Source organism: Struthio camelus, chromosome 16 (assembly GCF_040807025.1).
Source record: "Struthio camelus isolate bStrCam1 chromosome 16, bStrCam1.hap1, whole genome shotgun sequence".
NCBI lineage: Eukaryota > Metazoa > Chordata > Aves > Struthioniformes > Struthionidae > Struthio > Struthio camelus.
In genome coordinates, this window is record NC_090957.1 from 12,330,883 (window position 1) to 12,358,334 (window position 27,452).

General features: G+C 48.5%; 1 protein-coding gene across 1 annotated transcript in view; it reads left to right on the forward strand.

Annotated features, from left to right (window-relative positions):
• CASTOR2 (cytosolic arginine sensor for mTORC1 subunit 2) overlaps positions 1-27,452 on the forward strand; it is a 120,594-nt gene that overhangs the window by 63,853 nt on the left and 29,289 nt on the right. The gene's annotated exons all lie outside the window — the stretch shown is intronic.

The following is a 27,452-nucleotide window of genomic DNA, read 5'->3' on the forward strand; positions in this document are numbered from 1 at the left end:
GCTTTGATCACTTAAGCATGCTGTCTTTGCCGTATGAGGCATTTCACACGCAGACCGGGGTGGATTTTGATGCTGGGAGAAGGGCATGCATGAGTTTTAAAGAGCAGCTTCTTAAGCATATTTGAGAAAGCAAAGCCATCTGCGTGTTGTACTGCCGTCGCACATCGTTTTGCTGGGCTTCATCCTCAAACCTCCACAGTCGCTCCACGTCTTGTTCCTCCAACTCCAAGGTCTCACCATCCTCCCTCTTTAAAATAAACCCTTGAAGATGAGTATTTTACATCATCCTCACCCCCATCAAAATGCGATGGAGTTGCGAATCAGCTCCTTTGCCTTGTCACCGAAAGCCTTAGTTTATCCCCTTTTCTCCCACTCTGTGCTAAACACCCTCTTTGACCACACATGGGGGCTGGATGTCTCTGCCTGTGCGCAGCGTGGGGTCGATTTGGTGCCGAGGAAGGTGGCTCGCATGAGTTTGGGAGCAGGAGATGCTTGGTGTCCGGTGAGCCTGACGGAGAGAACGGTCTGGCTTTGGCGATGGAAACAGCTTGTAATAAATTTATCACACGGGGTGGCTGTGTTTGTAGCAGAGTTATTTAGGTGGTGGAATGAGGAAGTGTTGCGCAGCTGTTATTATTTCTATGCTATTGCTACTTTTTGCAGTCGTTTTCTGAAGTCTGCAAAAATTTACTGGTTTGGAGAAAATTCATTAAAGTTTGAAAAGGGCAGATTTAATCCCCGAGTTAGAATTAACTGTCGAGTAGCCACTTGTGATACTTAATAGTACTCAGTAGTTCTGTAACATCAAACCCCTAAGGAGAAAACAGGAAAGTATGCCTTCTTTATTTAGTACACAGTAAAAGTTTTATAATCAGCTGCTTTGCTGAATTATTCCCCTTTCTGTTTCAGAAGTACTCATAAACCTATAATAGAAAAAATCATTACATTTTAGAAAACTATAATGTTGGCATAAACATTTTCATAAAATAATCACTAGGTTGAGGATAGGTGACTGGATCTTTAGGACATTTCTCTTTGAAATTTGGGAGTTGTTGGTTGTGATAGGAGCTGTAAGTCACGTGTCCTGGGTTTTGTTTCCAAAAGAGCTAAAGTGACCTTTATGTTCCTGCTTCCAGAACGCGTATCCCTTGTTGCATTTGTTCTGGTGGCGTCCGCATGGAAACTTTATTACTGCTATTGGTAGCATCAGCTTTTCTATTATGGCTGGTAGCTATGGGCAATCAATTCAGGTTTGGTTTCCCCGTTGGAGCAGGATACCAAGCCTATCTCTAAAGAGCTTGATCTAACAGAGAAGTCAGACTAAAGCAGGAGAAAAGGGTTTTTTTCAAGGGTCATGGCGCGTGGCAGAGCAAGGAAGCTGGAGATTCCCACCCTACGAAAGGAGTCGGAGTCGCTGAGCCATGCTGTCCCTGCATGTTTGCTGTGACAGGGGCACACTCATTTCCAGCATTGCGTCTGTGGCTGTGATATCCGTGGGGCTGACTTCTCTGCCTTGTTTGCACAAGCCATGTTCTTCATTTCGGGGCACTGTGGCAAGTCTGGATTGCAACCATTGCTGTACAGCCTCTTGCATAAGCACCCCAGCAACTATTTATCTCTTGAGAAATTATTCCAGCTTCAAGCAAAGGTAAGTTCAAATAGTTTTGCTCATCAGTAGTAGGAGGTTGCGTTGCATTGGTTGTCCGTGGTTGTACTTGAAGCAAATCCCAGGTCTAGGCAGACCTCTGTTCTCCAGCAGTGGCACAAACTGCTGTTGCCCCAGGTTATCCCTGTGAAGGGTGCTGCCACCCTTCAAAGCAGCAGCACACTCTGGTTGGACCCTTTTGACTTTGTTACCTTGGCTCTCGTAGGCACGTGAATTTACTGCTGATAGTTAACAGTACCAGTGCAGCCTCCTTTGGGCTACCGTTTGGGCAGCATGCAACATCCCTTTAATCAAATACACAGTGTGCGGGTTGAGTGTTAAAAGCAGAGCTTTGCAGGAGAACGGATCATCTTCCCACCGTGCAGGGGAGGGAAGGAAGATAGGAAGGAGCACTCCAAGGCGACTCTTGCCTACAGCAGGGAGCGAAAGCCAGGCGCAAAACCCAGCATGAGCGGTAGCGCCACAGAGCTGGCCGCTTGATGGCCTCTCCTCTGCCCTTCGCTAGGAAGCAATGATCTGCTGCTGAGACTTGAATGCTCTCCATCCTGCACCTTGTCCAACCCTTCCGACCCAGCCCATGCTCCCTTTGGGTTTGTGTCCAGCACATGCTCTTCTTCTGAACAGTCACCACCGCATCCTAAGCTTTCTCTCAGGTTTAGCGCTGACTGGGATCCCCACTGGTTCTCTGTCCTTGCTCCTAGTTTCTGCATGCTGTAAGTTTTTTCAGACCGGAGGAATTCAGGATCTGCCAGCCTAGGATGACTTGTGAAAGTGCTCTGTTTCACTCTCTTCCTCTCCTAGTCTGGGTCCAAGCCTCCGAGAAGGAGGAATCTCACTTGGTCATAACATAAACATGGACTTGGAGAGGAAAAAAACCTGTAAGAATTGCTGCATCACACTTTCTTGCAAAACAACACCCATCATCTCTGCTCAAGTGGATCAGATACTTCTTGACCTCACTAGTAAGGTGCCAAGGTTCAGCTCAGGGATTACAGGGTAAATCTTCACCCATGGTGAGCGGTTTAGGTAGAAATTCCAGCAGCAAGAAGTGACGTTTTATTCTTTCCAGGTAACTTTTGTGCTTGACAAATTCAATACAAGTCTGGGAAGGACAGGCTTTTCCGTGTGCTGTGGCAGCCATGAGAAGGCTGCCCTCTTAGCTGGTATCTCCCAAGTTAGCCGGCCCCCTTCTGCAAAATAACAGCACTCGGGGTGGGGGGGAAGGAATAGGCTGGAGAAATACTGGCACTTTCAGCTATCCTTTAGGTTAACACTTCAAACATACTGACATGCGGTAATCGTTCTTAACTGTTTTGTCCAAAAATAATAATCCTCAGGCTTGTTTCCGTGCGAGTAACAAGTGAGACAGGCTGGTAAAGAAGTCATTATTTCTTTTCCCCAGAAAATGTCTGCAGTGCAAAGCTGTAACCTCTTTAGCATTCATTGTGCTGGAAAGGAACGGTTGCAGCCTAATTCTTTGCTTTAATTCCACAGTGGCAAGGTGGGAATTATATCTGCACAGAACCTTGTTTGTTCCCGTGGCTGTTTCTTGGGCTTGGGCCTCTTAATGAGGAAGAATTTTATTCTGCAAACAGTGAACAGAAAACTCTTTTCCTGGCTGATATTGAGATGAATTAGCAGAAGGAGTTTGGCCGTGGGCCCTCCTGTGTGAGGACAAGTGTCTCAGCTACTGGGGTGCTTGGACAGCCATGTAAAATCCTCACATTTATCCCCTGCCGTGCAGTCGGCACGTGGCAGAAGAGTTGAGAGGCTACTGCTCCCTGAAATACAGGAATTTTTTTGTTTTCTTTCAATTTTGCCTTTTCCCCAAGACTTGGCTGAAAGCAAGAGCTTCCTGAGCGTGGTACAGATAGCAAAGCCCCTATGTTCTCTCCAAAGTCCGTCTCTTTTTCAAAGGGCTGCAAGGCCAGCATCCCTATGGCTCCTGGCAGCTGCACCAGCCAAGCTTTTGCCTGTGGTCTCATTGTTCCCAGCAGTTTCTTTTCATCAAAGGTTTTAGCTTTCACGCTCGCTGAAAGGAAAGCAAACGACAGTACACCCGGAGGTAGCTGTGCTCTCTGAAATCCTGAGAACGTGCACTGGGAAGCAGTTGCTGATGTTGCAGCCCTGTCCTGAAGGTGTCATCGGAATAAAATAATGCTGTTTAGGGGGTGGGTGGGGTAGCAACGTTCAAGTGATATTCCAAGTAGCTGTCACATCACAACTTCCGTACCAAATATCCAGAGGGGCTTTTGTTGGAGGAAACGGGTCAGTTTGGGAGTTTTGTTTTTTACTTCTCTTTTCTAGTCCTGATCTCTTCAGCTGGTTTGTCTGCAGTCCTAGTCATCCTTTTTTCACTAGGAAGTCCACTACTAGGTTTAGCGATAGTTCTGCTTGGGTAGCTCTGAATGAAGTGCCGTCCATCTCACATCCAGTTTTATAGTGCTTCTCTGTAATTGCACAGCACAGTGTGAAATGAAGAAGTAAAGCTCTCCCTCGACCACCTTCATTCTGTAAAAGCCTAAAGATGGATGAGCACATCCAATGTCACGTATATGGGTTGATCCAATTGCAAGGAGATGAAGGACTGTTATGGTACACCCTCTGATATGTCTTTGTCTCAGTATCTCTCGCACCCACTCGAAAAGAAGCTGATCTGTTTGACAAGGACCAGCTTCTCTTCCATCCTGAATCCATCCACCACCACTGGTACTTATCTCCGTGCTGAAGGGAGAGGGAGCACCTCTGTAGTACCATCCTTGGGGCAAGACAGTTCTTTTGCACCTAGAAGGCAGCGAGTTGTTCCAGTTGAGTTTCTACCCCATTTGCGCTGTCTCCCTACTTGAGACCTTTTGCAGGGCAGTGGATGGAGTTTGAAGGTGGTTTTCCCTGCTGAGGAGAGATCCCAGAGGGCTGTCCCTGACCTGGGCTCCTTCTGGTACCTTGGCAGCTGTTGAGTTGCTCTGTGAACATCTGCATCAGTGGGGACTGTGACAGTCTCTCACCCAGGTGAAGGAGGCCTGAAGATAAAAGGCCGTAAAGCAACACACTGCTACCATTTCCCAGGTGAGAGCACTCCTTGTCCAGCCTTGGCCCTTGTTTGCTGGCCCTTGCATGTGATCTTTTCCTGCAGGCAGTGACCTTGAGAGAGATCGGAGAAGGGGGGGAAAAAGCTGGGGTCAAGGGAGGAATGAATCCTTGCGGTTTCCAAGCTGGCAAACATGCTTATTCCAGTTTCAGGGAAACTGGAGAGTTGGGGGGTGAGGAGGGGAGCAAACAACCGTCATGTACTCTGGACTTCTGTCCTGTAGAACCAGCAAGCCCATTTCATGTAGGTAGCTACAGGTAACCAACCTTAGGTCATGACTGATCTCTTTGAGATTTGAACCAGAGAGGAAGGTCACTTTGATTTCAGTACTGAAACAGGAGTGGGAAATACCTGCTTTCATCTCCTGTCTTTACTGCAGACCCCTGCATGAACGTAGAGCAAGACTCTCTGTCTCCCCACACAGAGGTTCATTTGCAGGAGGAAGGTGACAGTCCTTCATTTATCCTTCTTGTGTCTGCCTAGTCTAGACAGTAACTTTTCTAAGGCCAGAAATCCATGTATTTGCAGTTTCTAGAATAAAGAGGCTTCTAATCTCAATTCAGATCCCACAGTAATCGTCCAATGCATTAAAAAATAGAACTGTTTTTAAAATCTAAACTAGTTGGAGTGGCAGAGAAATTTTCTCAGAATTTGTAAAATGTTGACCTCATTCTAATAAAAAAGGGATTTAAAAAAAAAAACAGAAAAAAAAGCCCTTCTACTGACAGTGCTCTGTTTGGATAACCATCCTCCTCAGACAACCTATTCCCTACCTGACCTTGGATTCAGGACCGTCATACGCTTTAGTGCCACATCAAGTCGCTTTTTCAATACCATCAAAATGTTAAATTGCTTTCAGTATCCTCTCTCTTATCCTGCATATAAAATAGACAAGAATTAAGGCTTGTAAATAAGTGCAAGCACAGAGCCCAGCTAGCTGGGAGTGGTCTGTTACTCCGTTTAAAATGTGGAGGGAAATAAGCTAGTAGATGCATCTGTTCTTAGAAATATTTCTCCTATAAACTATTTCTCCTTTAAATCTTTATTACCCAGTGACGAGGCCTTTGTATCTGAGGCACGGTGGCTTAATTTGCTGCCTGACATTTATAGTGGTGAATTCCTTCCCCTGCTCGCCACGTCCTGACCGCTAGGAGAGCCTGCCGGTTGCTAGGCAGAAGATGTTTTCTCTATTAAGCACATGCACAATCTCTCCCTTTTGGATCTCTGTATTGGCCAGACAAGGCGCGCTCAGTGGTTTTCAGGTTTTTTTAAGTGATGTGGTCCTAATGACCTAAATGCAAATTAAAAACATGGGGACTTGAGTACGGAGTAATTAGAAATATGTATTTGATTGGGAAGGTCTTTCCCGCAATGCATGTATGGTTATATGGATCTGGATGCGTGTTGAGGAGCTGTTATGTATATGTGATTTCCACCCTCTCCCGAGAGGCAGTATAGTTTGGTAGTTAAAGCTTTTGAGGGAAGGGAGGGGAAGGATGAGAAATACTGAATATTGCCAGGTCTGGTTTGTGTCCCCTAGAGAAGGAAGCTCGTCAGCTTCTCCTCAGAGCTTGCATGTCAGTGGATTTGCAAATCTTGATAGCCCATGTTATTCCTTGTGTTTGTTACCTGCCACGTGAAGTCTTTTGGTCCAGTTTCTCCGCTCCTATTTAAAGAAATACTGCATAAATAATACCTATTTTTCACCGTTTCCTCCAGCGTTTGGGTGTGTATCGAGATCTATTTTTGTTTCACAATCCATGGTGAGAAAGCCCAGACATCTCTTCCTAAACCACTTCACTGGCCATGATTTCCTCCTTTAAATTTATTACGTCTTAGCTGTTTCCTAGCGCTTTCCGAAGTCTGAGATAGATGAGCTCTTATCAACCCGCTTTCACAGGTGCAGAACCTTAAAAATGTTTTTCTCACTGAAATGAAGAAATGATTCACTGAAATTTTAGGTTGGTGTCTAAGAACAAAATACAGCTGAACTGTTAAGTAGCAGTCCTGCTTATTTGTTTCAATAGAGAGCATTTGGCCATTTGCGTGCTGTTCCGTCAGTGGATTTTTTTAGGCAGGACTTAAGAGCAGTCGGTTGCTCTGGTGATTTGCCATGTGTTTGGAGCTAACCACAATCTGCCAGCTTGGTGGAGATGAGCCAGGCTAGCAGAACGGAGCGCTCCATGGCTAGAAGAGAACAAGCCTGAATACATTTTGTGAGACTCTTCGAAGCGTCTGTCCATTGTAAGTAGTTGTGGGGCTGTAGTTTTTCCTGCCTTTTAAATGAATTTTATATGGAGCACCCTGTGCAAGATGAGGAAGTACTGTTATCCCCCCCTTCACAGCTAGGGGACTGAATCTGAGGGAGAGCTGAGGGACCAGCGATAAAACAGGGACATGAACCTCCTTTCCCAAGGTTGAAGGCGTTCAACCCTCAGTTCCCAAACTTTGCTAGCTGTGACCCCACTTTAAGTTTCAAGTCCAGCTTCTCTCAGGTTCATGACCTGGCTACTCGTGTTAGCAACTGCATTTCCAGCTACCTTGGCATCCTTCTTGTAAATGCTGTGACCCTAGACTAGAAATGGTGAGCCTGGAATAACTTTCCACAAAACAGTCCATCATCCTCTGCAAGCAGAGGAAACATTTCTTTGCTGATTAGCCCTTGCCAAGTGCCAGCATGTCACAGTCCCCAGAGTTAGGATCTGAGTAGATTTGCCAGATTTCTTTTTTTTTTTTTTTTTTTTTTTTTTTGGTGAAGGAGGATCTCGGGTTTCCCAAGGATCAGCAGTCACTTGTCAAGGCGAGACAATCTCCATCTCTGGCAGGCTTGGAGGACCCTCCTGGTAGTGACCTGATAGGGAAAGCCAGCCTAATGTCCGTCCTGTCTGCGCCTGGGCAGAGATGATGAGTCTTGTGCCCAAGAACTTCACCAATGTTATTTTCTTCTGGTGCAATGACTGGTCTTTTTCAGCTTTCTGCCAGCCTTGGTACAGGGCCTCCAGAGCTTAGGAAGGTTCAAGGGTTGATGTGGTAATCCTGGTGCAATGTATCTAGTTTTTTTGGCTTTCACTAGAATCCACTGAATTGGTGAAGGGACAGGGAATCAGAGCCCTGCGGAGGAAGTTTCCATGTCTGCTTCAGGCTTTTCTGCTTGACCTTGGACTAGTCTCTCGTTGTGGCTCAGTTTCCTCATCTGAAAAATAGGGATAATCCTATTAAATCACCTCATAACAGGCATTATGAAGACTAATTAGTGAACATGTGGAAATGCTTTGATAATGTAACAGGCAAGGTAAATAGTAATTGAGGTAGCTCCTGTCCCAAAGGATTCCCAAGGCCTTTTACAATGGGTACTCTTCCAGATCTACTCAATAAATCATCCCTGCACTGGAGTAGATTGGAGATTATGATGAAAAAATAATACTGTTTTATGAAAAAGTTGCATTATCTTTTACAATCTCATATCTTTGTATTTAATCTTGCATAGGAGTAAGTCACACAGCCTCAAGGTTACACTTATACAAGCTGTTAAAGAGTTTAGCAGCTCTATCTTGAAGTCCTGTTTGAAATGTAATTATTTGCACTGTTCTTTCAGTCCAGTGAAATATTGTTTGAAATGTAATTTATGAAATAGGGGGAAAAAAGGTTTCTGTGTTATTTCATTTGAAAATAGAAAAAGAATTGAAAGTGTGAGTCAAACCATGTCCATTTCCTTGTTTTATCCTTTTTTTTTTTTTAAAAAAATCTCTGCGCTCTTAGATTTTGGCTGCGACATGTTCTGCACTTCTCCTTGCCAGCAGTAACCTGAGTCGCCCGCGTCCCCTCCCAGCGCTCCTCTGGGCTGGGTCCTCCCCACCCCCAGGCGTGCAGATCCTGCGAGCCCAGCCTTTGCCAGGACTTTTCAAAATACTGCGAAAGTTTGGTCAGCAAGCGCAAAACCCACTGATTTCTGCAATTGCTGCACCCTGATTTCCATAGACAAAATCCTCAGTTCTGCCAGACCGTAGAGCCCAGTCGGTGGTGGGGCAGGGAGAGGGTCAGGGCAGCCGATGGGGCCGGAGGAGCAGTGAGCAGCGCTCTCCTGGCTGAGCACGGAGCACCGTGGGCAGCAGGTCAGGAAGGACCCGGCGCCCGATCGTGGCGCTGCACATCGGCAGCTCAGAGAGGGAGGGCATCAGAGGCAGCGCCGTCGGCGGGCAATCCAGCCCCGAAGGGCAGATGCATCTGAAGGCATCTCAGGATGAGCGTTGACCCTTCCTTTGCTCATCCAAGCAAAGGCCGGTTCCTGCTCCTTCCTTCTCTATCACAAGCAACCTCCAGTTTGCGGAGCTTGGATCTGGTTTTGATTTTCCAGTTTTACTCATTATTAATGATGCGTTATGCCATGAAGAGGAAGGAAGAGAGCAGCCTGACCTCCTGACAACAGACTGTAGCATAACCTGGGTTTGTCTTGCTAACCCGTTTCTCCAGGGAGGGTGGACATAATAATTATTTTTGGAGTTTGCCTTACCATGTTCCACATTTTTAGCCAAACATCATAATAATGCTTTGTGTTTTTGGAGCGCGCTCATGTTTCCTGTCTTATGATACCCCAGTGAGGTAAGAATTAATTTCTTTCTCCCATATACAAGGAAACTGATACACAGAGACCGAGTGACTCGTTGAAGGCTGCACGTGCGTTTTGTGGTACGGCTCAGTTTTTGCCTTAACTACAGGCCCGGATTTCCATCTGCTTGTCTGCACTTCAGAGCTGGACGTTATTTACCACTGTGTTCCCAAGAATTGAGCGTCTCTTCTAAAGCACCCCTGCAAAAATACGATTTCCTAGCGACCTTCCCAGTAGCCTGTAGCTAGTCACTCTGCGTTCGTAGACGGAGGAAAGTGTGCTTTCATGTTATAACGGCTTCTGCATTACGACTTGCCTTTTCTTTGTGCAATGCCGTTTATTGCTAAATCAGTGTCTGGTCTGACAAGAACTCGCCTCCTTACTCTTCTGCTGCTATTAGTCGGAGCGTTATGTTTCGCACAGCAGAAATCACAAGCAGGAAGCTAAAAAAGGAGGCCACCATAAATGCATTTTCCAAATGGACATATTTTTGTGCATTTCACACGCTTACACCAGTCTCGTTGGAAAACGCGCTCCTCTCTTTCTGTTTAATTTTTAAAAAGTCGCTGGAAAAGTATAACCAGCTTAGTTTCTGTGTTGCTGTCAAAGTTTAAAGTTACAAGGTTTGCAAGAGGAGCAGTGAATTGATTGAAAATGAGATCAAAGCAGGGGGTTCTGCGTAAGCGTTTCCTTTTATCAGTCGGCAGCTGCTGTCTTAGTGGGCGCTTGTGCTGAAGTCCTTTGCTCCAGGAGGTACTGATAGTTTAGGTGGTACAAAGGCAATGCCTGCACTTAACGTATGGATTCACAAGTCCCCAGGCTTTTGAGGACTAGCACATGAGCCACTCAAGAAGGACAGTAACGTGTTATCCTATGGCTTTATAGAAAAGAGTAGCTGGTCATACTGCATGCCCTGGTTGCGCATAGTCCCTTGGAAAGCAGCGGAGCTAGCTGTCAGAGTCAGGATTTCAGAATCGGGCTCTGTGTTTGTACAGCTTCATTTAATTCCAAGTTACCCTTGAGTTATTTAATTTCCTGACAGCTGCAAAAACAGCGTTCTCGGATAACAATGGCCTCTAATTAGGCAGCGTGCCTAAAATGGTCGGATGTTTTATTTGACCGTGGCACTAATATTTTGCATGCAGCTAACACATGAGAAAGTCGAGCGAGTTGTGTTTCCAGCCCCCCACCCCCACCCCCCCGGCAGAGATATGACTATCTTGTGATACTCAGTGCATAATGCTAGAGGCATGCCCGTGCTGCTTCTGCCCCCGTGGTTAAAACACTTCTTATCCTTTTGGACTGCGTCATCAGTAAGTCTGTCTTTCAACTGCAGCCACCTTCCAGGAATGTGTTTTCTCAGCACAGCGAGGCTAACAGGACTTGCCCAGCTGGGGCTGCGGAGCGTTTTAGGGACAAGCAGGCAACAGGAAAGCACATGAGATTTGTCTGTAGGTGGGGGCTTGTAGTTTCTCGGGGGTCGTAGCGCGCTGCAGAGTTGTCCGTGTGTTGTCTTTGTGGCGCGTGCACTTAGTACACAGTCAGGCGGTGATGGAAATAAATGTACAAGTCAACTGTTCTTCCAAATCATGTATTCAATTTGGAAAGAGTGTTAGCATCAGGTTATGTTAATTAGATCCTGCCTCATGATTTGTGCTTATGAAAGCCTCATGCGTCGAGCCGTGCAAATTGAGGATTTCTGAATTCCCTCCTGTGACAGCAGGAAGTGCTTGTTTGGGGCTCCTTCCCCTCCTCTAATTCTTAGACTTCCCTTGAATCCAAAAAGGAAATAGATTTTTTTTTTCACTGTTTTACTCCCTATTTTAGGACCTTTCTAGAGCTCATGATTCTGACAGCAATTCCCATACCTCACCATTGCACTTCTTAAAGCTCCTTCTTTAAGCTCCTGTTTAAATAACCGCCAAGCTAAATCACAATTCCTGATGTGTTGGATACCTATTTAGAAGTGTTGAAACCTGAATTAGATATTTCTTAATCTGTAGTCAGAGCTTATAATGGCTGTTTAATTGAGCAGTCTTTGTATGCGCATCCTGCACCATGGAGCAGAGGCCTCCCTTGAAGAAAGGTTTTGGTATGAATTCTGTGCCTCCATTTGCTTTTAGGTGACTGATATCCTGCTCAGACACAAGAACGTGGCGGAAGAGATATTGCTGCATCAATTGCAGTGTGTACTAACAGCAAAAACGTCTTGTCTGCGTTAACCTGTACTTACGCAGTTCTGTGGAACTGTTGATCTGCCTGAGAAAACTGGGGATGTCAGCTGACATTGGCTTGTGGCTGCATGAGCAGCGCCCATGGGAAGTCCTCTGCGTAGGTTCTGCAAGGACAAGCAAGAAAGTTCATTTTGTTCCTTCCCCAGTACCGTTACCCACCAGCCAACAATCTAGGGCTTCCTAAATTCCAGGTTGAATCCACATTACCATATTTAATAGCTATGAATGTACCAACTGGCAGCACAGGCTGCATTTAGCAAATTTGTCTAAACCCCTTTTAAAGCTATTTCATTCTTTCGATCTCCGTGACATCTGTTGCAGCACCTTCAGCAGTGTCAGTATGTGCTGTATGAATTCTTACTTCACTTTTTCCTCTAAACCTAGTCCCTGATAATGTGATTGGGCTTCAGGTCATGTTTATTAACGCTGTGGAATAACAGTGCCTGCTGTCTTACTCCCAGTTGTCTCCCTCACGCTTCTTAAAGATCTATTTGCCTCTCCGAACGTTGACTTGCTGTTTCAAAGAACTGTCCGCAGTTCTCCAAGACTCCTAGGAAAGGGGATGAACAGAGCCTTTGCAAAATAGCACAGCTCCTGCCGGAGGCCCTTGTTGGTCCCTCCTGTGAATTTCCCTCCATTGGGAAACTGACTGTTTCATGCTGTTTTTCTTAACAGTCCAGCAGAGGATCTTTGCTCTTATCCCTTGGTTGCCTGGTTGGTGACCTCCCATGTTGATCAGATCTCTTCTCTGTGTTTGTTGCCTCACTCTAGGAGTCTAATAGACTTGGGAAACACAATTTCTGTCTGCAAAAATTCTGCTGACTTTCCCCCTCCCTGGGATATCATGTTTACTTCTGTGTCTTCCAATTTAGCATTTTATTATACTTCTTCTAGTTTGTCTGATATTCCTGGGATCGATGGCGGAGGTGGAAGCTCACGGTTCGAGCATGTAGCACAAGGGTACAAGCCCTGTGTAAGGGCTGGTTTTGTACCTCTGCTAGAAGCTGGCATGTGAAATGGTCTTTAAAGGCAAATTCTGCTCAGCCGACGACACTAGTCAACTGTGAAAGTCAACAAGGAGGCAGTCTCGGTTTAGATGCGTCTCAGGAGGTGGTTGGGTTGGCAGAGGTCATTCTCTCGAGTCCCTGAGGGTCCTGTTGGTGTGGTTAAGTAGTTCCTCTGTCTCCTGGGCCTTCCTGGGCTGCTGTCTCTAGTGTGACGATACAAGAAGCCCAGGATACATAGGTGTAGGTTGAGCCCTGAGGAACGCGCGTTGGCATCTGTGAGATGCTGCAAGAGTTCAGAGGCCTATTTGGGGATATCACATCTCCAGAGGACTATCAGTCTGAACCTGGGAGAGTGTTTTATCACTTCCTAGCTAGGAACATCAGACAGGTGGCCAGGCTTTGAGTCCTGTCCTTCCTATGCTGTCCTTCTCTAAAGACTGTGTGCACGGCAGTCTGATGGTGGTCCTAGGGAAGGTGAGAAAGTTTGCAAGACATATCCTGCCTTTTGTTAAGCAGTATCACAGTATCTTTGCTTAAAATCCCAATATTGAGAACTATGTTACTGATAGAGTACTCTTAATTTGTTATTATTTTACTGGAAAAAGGCATTTTTTTTCTCACAGAGAAATAAAATTTGAAAGTAAGAATGCATAATGCATCAGCCTCAGAAGACAAATGGAAAGAACACCTGATATATTTGGGTTCATACATGTATGTATATGTTTATATATGCGCTTATGTATATCAATTTACATCTTTTTTTTTTTTAATCTGATCTCTTGACTTGAGGAACCTATTGTAAGTGAAAGCTTTTGGTTGGCAGTAGCCAGCTTCCTTCACAGTTACACATAAAACAAGTTCCTTTCCCTTCTCTTCCGTAATCCGTCTCCTAGCTCTTTGCATATCACCTAGGCAAAAAGCTGGTAGATATGTCAACAATTTTGCATTGCGTGAGTTCTGTTCATTCTCTTTCGGGTTTACTCTCAGTGGAATTTCCGTCACCATGTCCTACTGAAACATTTTCATCGTTATTTTGTAAGACTTACTCATCCCTCTTCAGTTCCAGTTTCCCTACTTCCACATTTATAGAGTTTCTGAAGTTGGAATGAACCGTTTCTCCACAGTCTCAGGCTGCATTTATTTTGAGTTGCTTCTGGAGTGTGTGAAATCAAAGAGTTTTTTGTTAACACATGCAAAAGGCTGCTTTTCTAAGGGCCGAAGGTGTCGGGAGCACCAGGCGTGTGGCTGGCGTGCCCTTGAAGGGTTCCTGCCACCTTGATTTCTTTATCTTTGCATCTTGTACGTTGCTGAGCAGATTGTAAGCACCAAAGAAATGGTGATCTCTGGAGTCCTGCTGAAATAAGACTGTGTCTGCACGGTATTTATTTCACAGTTGTTTTTCTCTTCTGCTTCTCTGGGCTTGGGTTAGATGTTTATTTACTGAAGCACTTGGAGCTGAGCTTGTGTAATTAAGAGCTCCCTTATTTTTATATGCATATATATGTGTGTGTGAGTATACACATATTTGTATGTGTGTGTGTATATATATATGTAATCTGTATTTATTCAGCGGTACAGAAGGGGATTAAGCAAAAGCATTTTTCAGCTGTTCTTTTTCAGAAATCTATCCTTAAACTCTGGCTTAAGACTGCAAAGTATATTGTTTTTTCAAGCTTTAACATATCCAATGAGAGCATCTGGCAGGAGTCAATAGTCCGGGATCAAACCAAGGTTTTCTTTAGTTGGGCAGATCGTAGATTGTTTAGTAGTTCACAGTAGTAGTGAAATGGGCAGATCGCACATAGGTTCCCGATGTCCGTAACGGAGGAGAGGTCAGCAGAGGAGGGGATCCCCAGGAGCCGTGCAGGGCCGTCTGCCACCGTGCAGCTGAAGTCTTGGATGGCACCAGGTTCTAGGTTTGGTGAATCAGTTTAAAAAAGAAAAAAAAAAAAAAAAAAGCATGTGGTGGAGGAAGGTGGTTATGATTTTGTACTCTGTTTCTCCTAGTGCCTAGACGTTAATAAGAGAAAGGGAGCGCAAACCCCCCGGGAACTCGCTGAGCTCCCCTCCCGCAAAGCGGCTAGTGGGAGCCGGGCTCGCATGCAAACCAGCCAGCAGCGCACACCGGTGCACCCGGGCTAAAAAATACTTAGCTTCGCCTCGAACGGTTGGAAAGAGGCTGTGGCGTCCTGGTGACGGTTTTGTTGTGCAGATTTTTCCGAAGGGGCAACGACTGAGGCAGATCAAAGGGTTTTATGCTGCGCGCGGGAGCTGGAGCCGGCGCACGCAGCAGTAGGTAGCGGGGAGGAAAGGGGGGGGGGGGGGGGCAGGAAAATTCCCGGTGCGTTTCTGCCGGATGGGAAGCCAGCTGCGGGGGCGGGAGGAGATGAGAGCAGCGAAACGTGACGCGTGACGTTGGCGCGGATGAGAGAAGCCGGGCTCCTCGGAGTACCCCCCGGGGAGGGTTTGCCGGGGAGGGGGCAGGTTGGGTGCTGGCGCAGAGCAGAGCCTTCGCAGATGCAGGATGGGGAGTTCTGTGGGTCATCGTGCGGCTCGGCCTCTGGTCGAGGTCTGTTTTGGCGTTTCAACCAGCGAGCAGAAAAGAAACCGGCTTCTCGAACAAACCCTCTGCTGTTTGCAGCAGACAGGGGTGCCTGCTCCGGTGGATGTTTACCGCGTCTCTTCACGCTCCAGACAGAGGAGACAACCGTTTCCCTCCAGACAAATTCATTTGTAGCATTTGTACAAACAAATTCCTGACCTCGATGAACGCTCCAGCATGCCACGGTGTGCCCGCTTTTAGCGGCTCGTACGTACCTTTACAAGGAAATGTATTTATGTGTCCAAGCATCAGGGACGGCCTGTGCCAGCTTCTCAGATTGCCTCCCAGTTGGATGAAAGGAAACCACAAAACAGAAACCAGTTCGCTTTTAAAAGCCCAACCTGCCTCTCCTAAACGCGGAGTCGAGAGGAGCTGCCGCGTACGCCGGCCCCGAAGGGAAGCGCGCTCGGGAGCAGGGGCGTTGCTAGCGAGGCTCTCTGTGGAGCGCTGGCCGCACCTTGAAGGCGTAGGCACCCGCTTTATTTTAAGCGTATATGTTCTGCCTCTGGGGCTTCGTGCCGAGGCTGAACGTGGCCGAAAGGCCCGCGTAGCCCCGTAAAAGCGTACGCCTTCAGGGGGTTGGGGAAGAGAAGGCCGTTGGAGGGAGCCCAGCTCTCCGCCGGAAGGGGGCTGGAGCAGGCCCAAGGGGCCACGCGTGATGAGGGCGACGCGGGCCCGCGCCCTGCTCGCGTGAAGCCTGCTTGCCTGAGCGCGTCCGACTCGGGTTAGCTGGCAAGGGGAGGCGACGGTCTGCGGGCAGGGCGACGCGCTGGCTTAGAGCAGGGCTCCCCGGCGCGGCGGGCGAGGAGCGTATTGCTGCACGGCAGCTGCCGTGCCCGTAGCAATGTTCCAGCTGGCATTCGTCAGCCCTTTTCAGGGCTTTCCCAGCTGCTTGCAAAGTTATCTCCTTGTGAAAAGTTGCTGTAGGGATATTTCATAGCGCCCCCCCCCCCCCCCCAAAAAAAAAAAAAAGCCTATTCTCTGGAGATGCCCGTGGCTCGGCGTGGTACGGGCACGGTGGGGCTTGCCAGGTGGGGGACGCTTTTGTTGCCGGCGTTGATGAGTTGTTACTGACGCGGGGCGCGGGCTGCTGCCTCGCTGGAAAACGGGAAGGTGATGCTTAGAAAGCACCCGGTGGAAAATCGAGAAAGGGGAAAGAATTAGACGCTCCTTTTCATCTGTTGCCTTTAAATTTCTAGGGGATTTTTTTGTTTTTTATTTTCCAGTGAGCTCGAGACAGCTGGGCCCTGGCCCATGCCTAGGTCTCCTGGCCTTCGCCGCGGTACAATTAATGATAGTAGTTGGTTCAGGAAGCAAAAAGCTGGAAGACACTTGTGGGTTTGGCGGGTGCTATTTTCCAAAGCAGCCGTTGCAGCGAGGATGTTCTCGGTGGCCAGGAAGGCTTTAAATAAAGCACGCAACAAGGCATCTTATTTCCAACACGAGCGCAAGGCAAAGAGGCTTAATATGAAGAATTTCCTATAGAGAAATGTGCTGGCTCGACGGACTGTTTGTTAATGAGCAGATCGAGTCCCTGGTGCTGGATGATAGCAACAAGACGTTACGATTTCTATTCTGTAATTTTCGGTGGGTAGACGTGCAATACTCTGTCGTCGTTTTTCTGCCAGCTCCTTTCTGCAGTTCTTAAACAGTTTGACTACCAGGAGAAAATCATGGGATTAAAACCAGTCTGGCCTTTTTCCACTGAGGCGAATGGAACAAGGCAGCCCGTTGTTAATGTAAGTCTGATCTGACCTGGTCTTCTCGGGGTCGGTGAAGCAGTGGGATAAGAGTTGGCATCACTGATGCGCGTTGAATAGGTGGCTAATGCGGCCACCGAAAACGTGTAGCCCTTAGCGGGGTGGGCAGCGCTTGATAAGGAGAAGGCCCTTGTACTCAGAAATGCCGAGGAGAAATTGTGTGGAAAATTCTTTCAGCTAATGGTCTGAAAAATATTCTGCAAAGGCTATTTTCTACCCTTACTTCTAATTACATCTTAAACATTAATAGCCTGAGCAAGCGGAGAATCGCACACACTAATGTCACAGTTCACTTGGAGCAATTTGTTTTGTGAGATAATGAACTGTGTCAGCAAAAGTTTAAAACTTCTTATAGGTGGGGCTGACAGCGCTGCCTCGTATTGACTGTGCCCGGTGTTTCCCATAACAAGACCCTTTGCCCGATTCTTTGCTGGATTTCAGGAACCTGGGATGAGATTCTTCATGCAAGGGGACCTGGCTTTTTTCAGTTTCTTTCTAATACAAGGCAAAACGTATTTGAGCCATTCTCAGGGCCAACTTCGAGGAAAATACTACCAAATATTGACAACATTGCCTTTGGCAAGCTCTAATCCTCTCGTATTTTGACAGGGAAGATATCTCTGCATCAGGAGGAACCTTTGCCTTCCTCACTGAAGCTAGTCAGCCCAGCTATAGTTTTTCTGTGCCCTAGAAAGAGAAGAAAAGGCTGATGGGTGTCGGGCTTTGGAGGACTGAGCAGAAATCTGTGCACCTCAAGCACGCTGTCCTCCCAGTGCCGGCGAGCACACCAATGTCAGTAGGTATCTGTCAAATTCACCAGCAAGGTTGTATTTCATCCCACGCTCATTCTGGGCAGCGTAAAAGACAGGCTACTATTCCAGTTGCTCCCCCTGCTAGCTCACGTGGTGGTGGGTCTAAGCGGTCAAGCCCTAAGGCAGAACCATGTGCAGGGCATGGTGGTGCTCTGTGGTGGAAATGCAGTTTATCAGTAGTTTGCAGTGCCCAAGCTGGTAGATGTACTGATTTGTTTCTGAGGGTACAGGTCAATTCTGGAACCTCTTACCTCCACAGCACTTGATATTGCAGCACTTTAAACAACATTTTTGTGTGTAAGATACATCCTTGGTCACTATGTTAGAATAGGTTGGCTGAAGCAGGCTGAAGAGCTGCAGGCTCTCGGATGGCGGGTTGGGAGGATTCCTCTGCAAGGAACCTCTCTTTCCAGCTCCAGGTGCTAAAAGGGTCCTTAAACTCCACTGAAGGGAGTAGGATTTGGGCACGTGTCTTAGTTCTTTACTGACTGTCAGTGTGGGCACGTTTGCAGGGCAAGCTGTCCCACCAAGGATTCACCATGTGCCGCGGGGCACAATCCCTGAACATCAGTGAATGTATCACCTTCCCAGCGTAGATGAATCCCCCCCAAATTGCAGGCCACCACTGCATGCTTGACCCTGTAGAGAAGCTCTGCAGATAAAGTCCAGCTACACTGAGAGGAGGGATCACCCTTTTCGTTAAGGGCACGTTTATAAATAAGGCAAGTTATAAAAGGTTAATACATGATATATAAGTAGTTAATCAATGATTAGAGTCCAGCAGGTCAAGAGATTGCTTTACCTGTCCGAAGTGCATATTGCTCACCATGGTAATGAATTCACGGTGTCTGTTAATTGTTTAGGAGCCGTTTACAGAAGCTTGACAAATGTAACCCTAAAAATGGGTGAAAACGGCTGGCGAAAGCATGGGCTCATTCACTGTACGAAGCAGCTGGAATATGTGGAGTGTAACTCCTGAAAGTACTTGTGAAATATTATCACTGGGGTCATGGACTGGATCTTAGCGTATCCCCCACAACACCAGGCTGGGACCAGGCTCTCTCTCTCACCCAGAGCTGCTTCCGCTCCCCTCGGTCTCTTGCCAGGGATCATCCCTGCTATGCATGGGAGAGACGGTGCTGGAACAGCCCAGTGTTTCGGCTTTTCCTCAAGGGCTCTTGCTCTCTCCCATCTTCAGGATGGGCGTCCTGGGGGTGGAAAGTCATCTCCAACCCTGTCTGGTTCAGAAGAAGTCCCGATTTGTTTACCCTCGGAGGGAGGTCATGCGAGTCCAGCGGCGGACACAACGCCTTTGTTGGGCAGCAAGCTTTGCTTCTATGGTGTCTTTCACGCCGCGCAGTCCCATGGTGTTTCGCAACAACAACGAGGCACAGTGGAGCTGAAGAAGTTTGCTGTCCTTTCATTTGTATTTTTAGGACCCCAGACTGGTGTTGCTCCATACAAATTAAGAGTTTAGCTGTGTCAGGAGAGCCCTTTGGGAGTAGGCTAGGGGAGGACAGCCCGGAGAAAAGGCAGGTGTCTAAGCCAAGCAGCAGGAGAGCATCTGGCCCGTCTCCCCGCAGCTCAGCCTGGCAAGGGGGACGGCCGTGCTGCCAGGCCAGCTGCTCTAGCCTGCTCGGGTCTGCATCGCCGGGATGCCTCCGGGTCTGGGGCATCAGTCATCTCTTTCAATCAGTTCTTTCAGAATTTGCATTTAAGTAAAGATGTCCATTTTATTTCTCTACTCAAGAGCTTGCGCTGAACTTCTGCTACGTCCTGCCATGGGATTTCCTTTTGCTTGTGATTACCCGAGATGTCCTGAAGTGTTCCGCTTTCCTCTTATCTGAATATGTCTTTAGGAATGAATTTCAAGTATACTGTCTCTGCTTAACTCCATTACTGTCCTACCATGTCTTGTGCAGTGGAAGTAACCAGAAGGCGTTTCTGCTGAGGTGCTGTGTCCTGCTGCGTCACATTACCATGTAAACTTTTGGGGGGCAAGAACCATCTTTTTGGAACAAGTGCACAGCCTGTCAGAGTCCGAGTCTTTCTGATCAGTTGATTGCAAGTAAGTGATGAGTGAAAACTTGCATTGAGCAGGTGGTACAAGCATTTAACATAAAACCGCAGGATAAATCAACTGGCACGCAGCTGTGGAGACAAGCTGAACATACTGATATCCGCTTTTCTGCCAGCTCTGTTTTTGTTTTATTTCGTTTTTAATTAGCACCTCACCTTCCTACGCAGCGTATCCGTTGCATCCAACTGTGGTGTCCCGTAGGTTGCAAGTCCTTTGGAAAGGATGGGAGGACCGACTGCCCTGTTCCTTGACTTTTAATTTTGCTATTAGGCCAATCAAGGACTGAATTCTTCAGCGGCACTTCGATAATAATAGCAGAGGGAGGGAAGCGTTAGCTCTGTCCATAAGGGAAGGATGCACTCGCTAACGGCGTGTAGTGGTGGGTCACAACAGCGTGCCTGAATTTGGGAGCCAAGGTGGGACCAACGCTGGGCAGTCAGGTCTCCCAGGTCCCTCGTTCTCACTGCCGCTCTGCAGGTCTTTTGCCCTCTTGAAATGGTTGGTGCTTTGGCAGAGTTTAGATGAGCACTGTTTACCCGCTTTCTGTCATGCAGAGCAATTTGCAGCTCTTGTAACGGGTGCCATTTTCTGCACTCTTACGATTTTCTCCCTCTTTTTAAACATTTGCTCTTCTGTTGGTGATGTTCTGCAGCAATGCAAACATCTCTCCCTGCATCTCAGGAGAGAGTAAACACTTCTGTAGGGGAAGTCCTTTTATTTTTTATTCAAATTTGAATAGAAAGCAACATTTTACTAATCTTTGAAAACTATCAGCTTAATTCGCTGTTACGTTTGTCACCAGGGTAACCTCTTGTCTCAGTAGCCTTCTGGGCGATTTGCAGACGGAGGGACGTTAACAGATATTTTGCTCCGTACAGGTTGGCAGGGGCCGCTAGCTTGACGAAAGGGTCGGCGCTGCCGCCCCAGCCCGGGCAGGTTCGGCACCCCGGCATTGCAGCGGCAAACGCAGGCGGAGCGGTCGCTGTTAGCGGTTTGTGGCAGGAGCTGCTCAGTGCGTTTGCTCCACAGACTATTAAAGAGCAGACTCTCCATCATCATGGAGATGATGATAATGGACTCTCCATCATGGGTGGTTTCAAAGGGTGCGTTAGACGGGATGAGGAGGATCTAGGGATAACTGGTTCTGTCGTGGGCAGGAGGGCTGCGTTTTGCATCGAGATCTCGTTCAATCCTTTTTTTTCTCCGATTGTCTCCGTTTGTCGCATGTGTTGCAGACGGATGCAGCTCTCATCCCCAAACGGGATAGAGTTGTTTTACGTGCTCCACAAATGTAGGAAGAGATGGACCGTGCTCTGAAGCTTCAGATTAATAAGCTAGGCATGCATTAAGGGAAGGGTGCATTACTCCAGTCTTTACAGGTGGAGAACTGAGATGCAGAGATGCTCTGCAAAATAATCTGCGACGGGTGCCGATCCCAGCTCCCAGTGGTCGTACTCTGTGCCCCAAATGGCCTCCTCTTTGCCGAGCTAGTTTAAAAATACATGTCACTGAAACAAAGCTTGCAGGCCTCCTTGGCTGGGTGCCAGCAGCTAATCGCTGGAGGTTTCACAGTGAAGTCTTTCAGAGCGTCTGTTTGATTAATGGTTCACGTTTTGCAGATCTTTGGCTTTTGATTTTATTCTCTTAAATGTATTACATGTCATTTATACGAGTTAAATATATTTTAATTCTACCTTAAATACCGTGGAGCAATCTTTAGGCTGCAGTTGGGTTTTTTCGCCCCACAGCTGCGTGTTCGCGGAGGCTCGCGCTGGGTGGAAAGGCAGCCGGGTAGCTGGGATGCTTTGCGCTCCTGTTGCACGCGTCTCGTACAAGTGAAAAACCCAGCGAGCTCCCAAAGGGCATGAAGCTGAGCCGCGGTGCGTTATGCCTCCAGGGAACGAGGGATAGCCGTGCTGCTTTCGCCGGAGAGGGCACTGCGGTGTCGGGCTGATGCGAAGGCGCGTGCAAAGGGAGCCCGGGGGGATGATGGCCCGTTTGGGTCTGTGGGAACGTGGAGGTCCCATGGGGAAGGCAGGGGCTGCTTGCTGGTGTCACTCCTGGGACACCGGTCTGCTGGGTTAAGTGCTTTGGGTTCGGACACAAGCGTACGACTATGGCAGAGCAGGAGGTAAGATCCAGGAGTCCTTTCGGCAGCGTTTGCTGCTCTCCCTTCTGCCCGGCCCTTGGCGATGACCCAGCAACATGCGTCTGCGTCACGCTAACGCCCGAGCCGTGTCACGTTGGGCTTCACCGCGGTCTCGTCCCTGAGCAGAGGAGGTGCCCACGGAGCCCTTTCTGAGCAGCTTTCGCCCTCGCGGCTGGCTGGGACCGCCGGGGAGCCCAACAGGGCAGCGATGCTGATGGAGCGGCAGGGCTGCCCTTCTCCCGGCCTTTTCGAGTTCAACTGCTTTTCTCTGGCCAGACTTGGAGTATTGCAAATCTAAACCTTGGGCTTCTAGTCGCTCGCGCACTCTGTGCCCTGCTCCCCTGTGTTTCCGCCCCGAGCCCTGCGGCGTGCTGCCGCCGCGGCGGGTGCAGGCAGGCTGCTCGCTGCGGGCTCCGGCAGCAGCGCTGCGATAGCAGCTGCAGTCGGCTCTTTGATAAACGCTGCCCCGACCGTATGTTCAGCTGCTGATTCCTCAGGACGACTTTTTGTTGTTGTTTCCTTTTGCCTACGTGCATGAAGGAGATACTGATGCATAGGTAGGGCCATGCAGAAGGGCTGGTTAACAGGGGATTTAGCTGTGTGCTGTGTTTGCCTGCAGGGCTCGGATCCTGAGAAGGACACTCAACGGCAGAAACAGCAGTGCATCCAAACCCGTATCAAACTCCCTTATCCCCAGCACCTGGGGCTAGGGGACCTGTGCAGGTTTGAAACGAATCAGGAGCGTTTCTCCGGAGATCCGTGAGCCTTTGTCTCAGTTAAGGTTGTTTTTGCCATTTCCCGGGGCTGCAAGTGATGGGTTATTGCAAAATCTCTGAATGGCTTTTATAGGGGAGAAGCAAGCCATGACAAATGCAAGAAAACTTACTGGTTTTGCTCGTTTTGACACTTGGTTCTCTAGTATTTCCAGTCCTGAATGACAAACTGCTGGATTCAGTGTGGTCAGCGCGGACGCCTTGCAGAGCACTGCGGAGCGGATGTCTCCCGCAGCCGTTGTCTGCAGCCAGCTCCAACCCAAGCAACTCTTGAGGCAGCTTTTCCAGCAAGTTACTTTCTTCCCAGCTTAATTATTCAAGATCAAAACAGGTGACAAAAGCCTGTGAACTAAAAAGCTAAAAAAAAGGAAAAACCACCCCTAAAACTAAAAACAAGGCGCTATTCCACATAGAGCAATGTGCCTCAATAAATATAACTAGTTTTCCTAAGCTATTCCTTCCCCTGCCACACACCCCCCAATAATTTAGCCCGAACCTGGCACTGTCAAGCTCATGGGACTCCTTTTGATTCCTTCTGCTCTTCCTGTGTCCTGTTTTCTAGGGGGGGGGTTGCCCTTTGCTGGGAGGTCCAGCTGCACCTCCCGTTCCTAGGAAGAGCCCCGCCAGGCACTGCCTCGGCTCCGGGCTGCCGTTGCTGCCTTGAGAGCCGCTCGCAGCCCGCTCCGAGCCGCGAGAGCCTGTAAAGCCCCCCGAACGCCCCTTTGGACTCCCTCGCGAGCAGCTGCATTTGTGTTTCTCCTTCTCCGCTCTCTATTCAGGCTGTTTTTTTTTTTTTTTCTTTTCCCCCAGCGACGTGCTCGGCGCAACGCCCGCCCGTCCAGGTAGCCCGGGGTTTGGTTTGCTTGTAAAGCCGGCGCTGCGCAGGAGAGCATCGGTGGCGCGGCGAGGTTTGGGGCGGCGGGAGAGCGGAGCGGTTGCTAGCCGAGAAGCGGTTCTTGGTCGCGCGCTTTCTTCCGGTCTTTCTGGACTCGGCTCAGTCGTTTCGAGGACCACTGGCCCCAAAAAGGCAGAATCACCGAGGCGGCTGCGTTCGCCGGAGAGGCTCTGTGCCGGGATAACAAAAGCCGCGCGAGCCGTTGCCTGCGCCGGTAGGGTGGCGTGATGCGGGAGCTCGCGTCGGGCCACTGAACTCGCGTTTATTTTTACGTTCAGGGGCAGAGCGCTTGCTTCTGCTCCGTGTAGATGTAGAGAGGTATGGACTCAGGCAGAGGACGTTGTTCGAGCTTTTGAAAACTTGCCTCTTTTTTTCAAGTAGCACCGAGTCGGGAAGCAGAAGCCTTTGTTGCTCTGCCAGTACGGCTGTTCGGAAGAAATGATAAAATATATATATATATATATATATATATATATATATATATACACACACGCACATATTTTATATATATATATATGTGTATGCTGGGGAAGATTTTAAAGGGGCACCAACTGGAGCCGACCTTGCCAGCAGACAAAGAAACGCTCCTTCGGTTTTTGCTCGTCATCTTTTACGTAGCGCTCCCCCCACCACGCTTTATTTTTGTCTTCTGAGCTATCATCAGCAAGAGATTAAAAGAAAAGAAAAAAAAAACGAAAAAACAGCTCCGGTGTTGAGAAATTTGGTGTCTGCACAAAAATCACAGCCTGTCCCTTTAAACTACAGATAAGCCTTAGTGGAATTTCTATTCTGGGAATAGTTAATTCTCTTTGAGGTTGGGCAAGCGAGACGCGCTCACAGGCTCAGTAACAATATTTTTACTCCATTTGATTTTTCTGCTGAGGATTTGCCTGCCTCGTGTGATGGAAAGCACAATTATTGATCGATTCCCCACTAAGGAGACGATTTAAAAAAAAAGAAAAGAAAAGAAAAAACAAACAAAAGCAAGCCCGAAAGAGAGCATTGGTAGCTGTAGCGCTGTTATATAATAGCTATTACGTAATGCCTGTTGGTGCCAACTAAAAATACACTGGAAGATAACTTCCAATTCATTGAAGCGTTTAACTAGCATCGTCCCAGGGTTTCTCTCTCTGGATGCAAACCCCTCTGCAGATGTTGAGAAGAACTTGCCGCTCGCGGAGGCAGCACATCCCGCCTGCTTTCCAGGCTCGGGGTTTTTTTCCCTCTGCCGCCTGCAGCTGCAGAAAGGGCAAAAGCCGCCTCTCCCGCTCGCTCATCTCGCTGCCAGCGTTTGCTTTTCAGGAAGGGGGGAGCGTGGAGCAGAGCGGGGAAGGGGCTTTGCAGGCGCGCCCGCCGTAGCCGTCTAAAGCACAGCAGCGCTTCGCAGGGAGCTCTTCTCCTGCAGCTGAGCTTTTCCATCCCGAGCCAGCCCGGACCTGACACCGGCTCGCAAACACCCAGCCCAGCTGCAATTAATTTCTTCCTTTAGACGAGCCCCACCGACGTGGAGTAAAACCCCGAGGTGCTCTTTCCTGCCGCTCGAGAGATGTGGTTTTGCCATGTTCTGCCCCGACTTTTTGCTGCAAAGCACTGCCGTGGGTTTGACCGCGGAGGCTTTGGCCCCCGGGGCCCAGCCCTGCTTGCCCGGGACCTGCAGCCGGGGTCCCCCCGGCTTCGGGGAGCCGAGGCACGGTTAAACAACCTCTGTTGGGTCACACCAGGGTTCAGAAAACAGAGCCTGGACTCCCAGCCTGTTGCGGTAATCAAAGGATTACGCTGCCATTCCTGTTCCTGATCGCTGGAAACAGAGTCATTGCGCCATTTAATACCCAGGCACTAAGACCAGCATATGAATTTGACGGCGTTAATCTGTAGGCAGGTTTTTACCGTAGGAGATGCACACCTTCTTTATGAACCATGGCATCTCTGTGGTCAAGGAGACTGATTTTTCCACGGGTGGAGTCAGAGGTGCTGTCTCAGGTCTCTGGAGATCACGTCTGACTGACTAAACCCTGCAGAAACACTAGTTCAGCCTCCAGTAGGATCTGCAAAGAACTTCATTTCCAAAAGGGCAGAGGTGGGCTCTGTGGGCAAGGCTTACAGAGCCTGTTTTGTGCAAATTCACCCCAGAAGCTTCGCGACTGCATCGGGGGAAGCATTACATATATCATGTGGCGCATTCTGCTCTTAAAGGTGCAGAAGAAGTCATTAGTGCCCAGAGTAATTATTGCTGGTGCTATTGCTTTATTACAGCAATATAATGAAGTATGAGCGGAGTTAACTCCTGGTTAAACTCAATTTCCTCGGCAGGAACAGAAACATTGACAAACTAATGAAGGGAACCAACGGTGCTTTGCACTCCAATTGGCTCTGTATCAGCTGCAGTGACAAGCGCGGTTATGTTGCATCCAGTTTTAGGGAGGGGAAAATCCCGATAAGCAAAGCGGAGCTAGGATTTTGCCAAACAACTACTTTTGTGTGCTTGCTTTTAACAAAAGCTGCCTGCTTTCTGCCACATGAAGGTGCTTAGTGCCCCAGCACCTGGGCAGATGATTGGAGAAGGCTTTCTCCTGGAAATATGGAGGAAGGGTTGGGTTGGGACTTGCAGATCGCAGGTCCAAGTCCTGACCCCACCATGCAATACCACATGACCAAGCCGCTTACCTTGTTCTGTGCATTGATACTTGTCTCTGGCAGATGCCGGGTAGAAAGATGTGAATGCTTATTCCAAACCACAAGAAATTAGGCAAGCGATAATTGTTTTGCACTATAGCATAGAAGTTTAGGAGTCTACGGCCTCAGGCCAGTGTAATTTGCTTTATGTGGGGTAAGATAATGTCTACAGTGTGCCTCTTCATGGCTTTGTTTGTATAAGGAGGGAGAGAGGGAGTCCACGCAGAGTGCGTGCTGCTGAGGCGTGCATTAGAGGCCACTAACCGTTGTCTTGTGCCAGCGCCTGTTAAATGCCAGGCGGGAGACGCTTTGAGAAGAGCAACACAAAAGCTGGAGGAAAAAGAACCAGTGGCTTTAACGAAGCTTTGCCGGCACAGCCCAGCCAAGTCGGAGCGATGCTCTTACTTTGGCTCCCTTCCCGCGGTGACATCAGCAGCACATTAACCCAAGCTGTGGCCATGAATTTTTTAGTGCTGGCGCAGAGCTGAAGTCTGAAACGCTGAGCAGGTAACGTAAGCTGCTGCCCCACGGGGCCTCCCCGGGGCGCTCGGTGGTGGCTCGCCAAGCTGCCACCCCGCTGCGGGTGATGGCGACGCAGCCAGCTGGGCACCACGTGGCCGCTCATCGCCTCAGCCGTCCTAGCAAAGGGGGCAGCCCTTGCGATGGGAGGTCCTTGGTCACCATCCTCCGTGTCCTTGCGATGGGACCAGGCTGTGCAGTTCCTCGGTGCCGCGGGCTCATGGCCACCTGGGAAGACGCATTGAGGAGAGCGTTCATTAACGCTCTGAATGGGCCCACGTACACCCGGCGGTATTGTATCAGCGTCATCGTTGGGTGGAATTGTTATTTACAACAGCGTTTCATCTGGAAGCTTTTGCCGGCTCTTGGATTGGAAATCAGCTGGGTTTGTTATCGTGGCTATGTTTAAATTGTGTTTTTCTCTTCTCATCTCTCCAGTCTACATCTTGCATTAAAAGAAGCACTTAATTTTATGACCGGAAGATGCCCTGGCTGCTCCTGCAGCAACTGCTTCACCATCGGCTGTGCCACAGCCATTAAATCGACCCCTGGGGTGACCCGCATATCTTTGAGTATTCAAATGAGTTC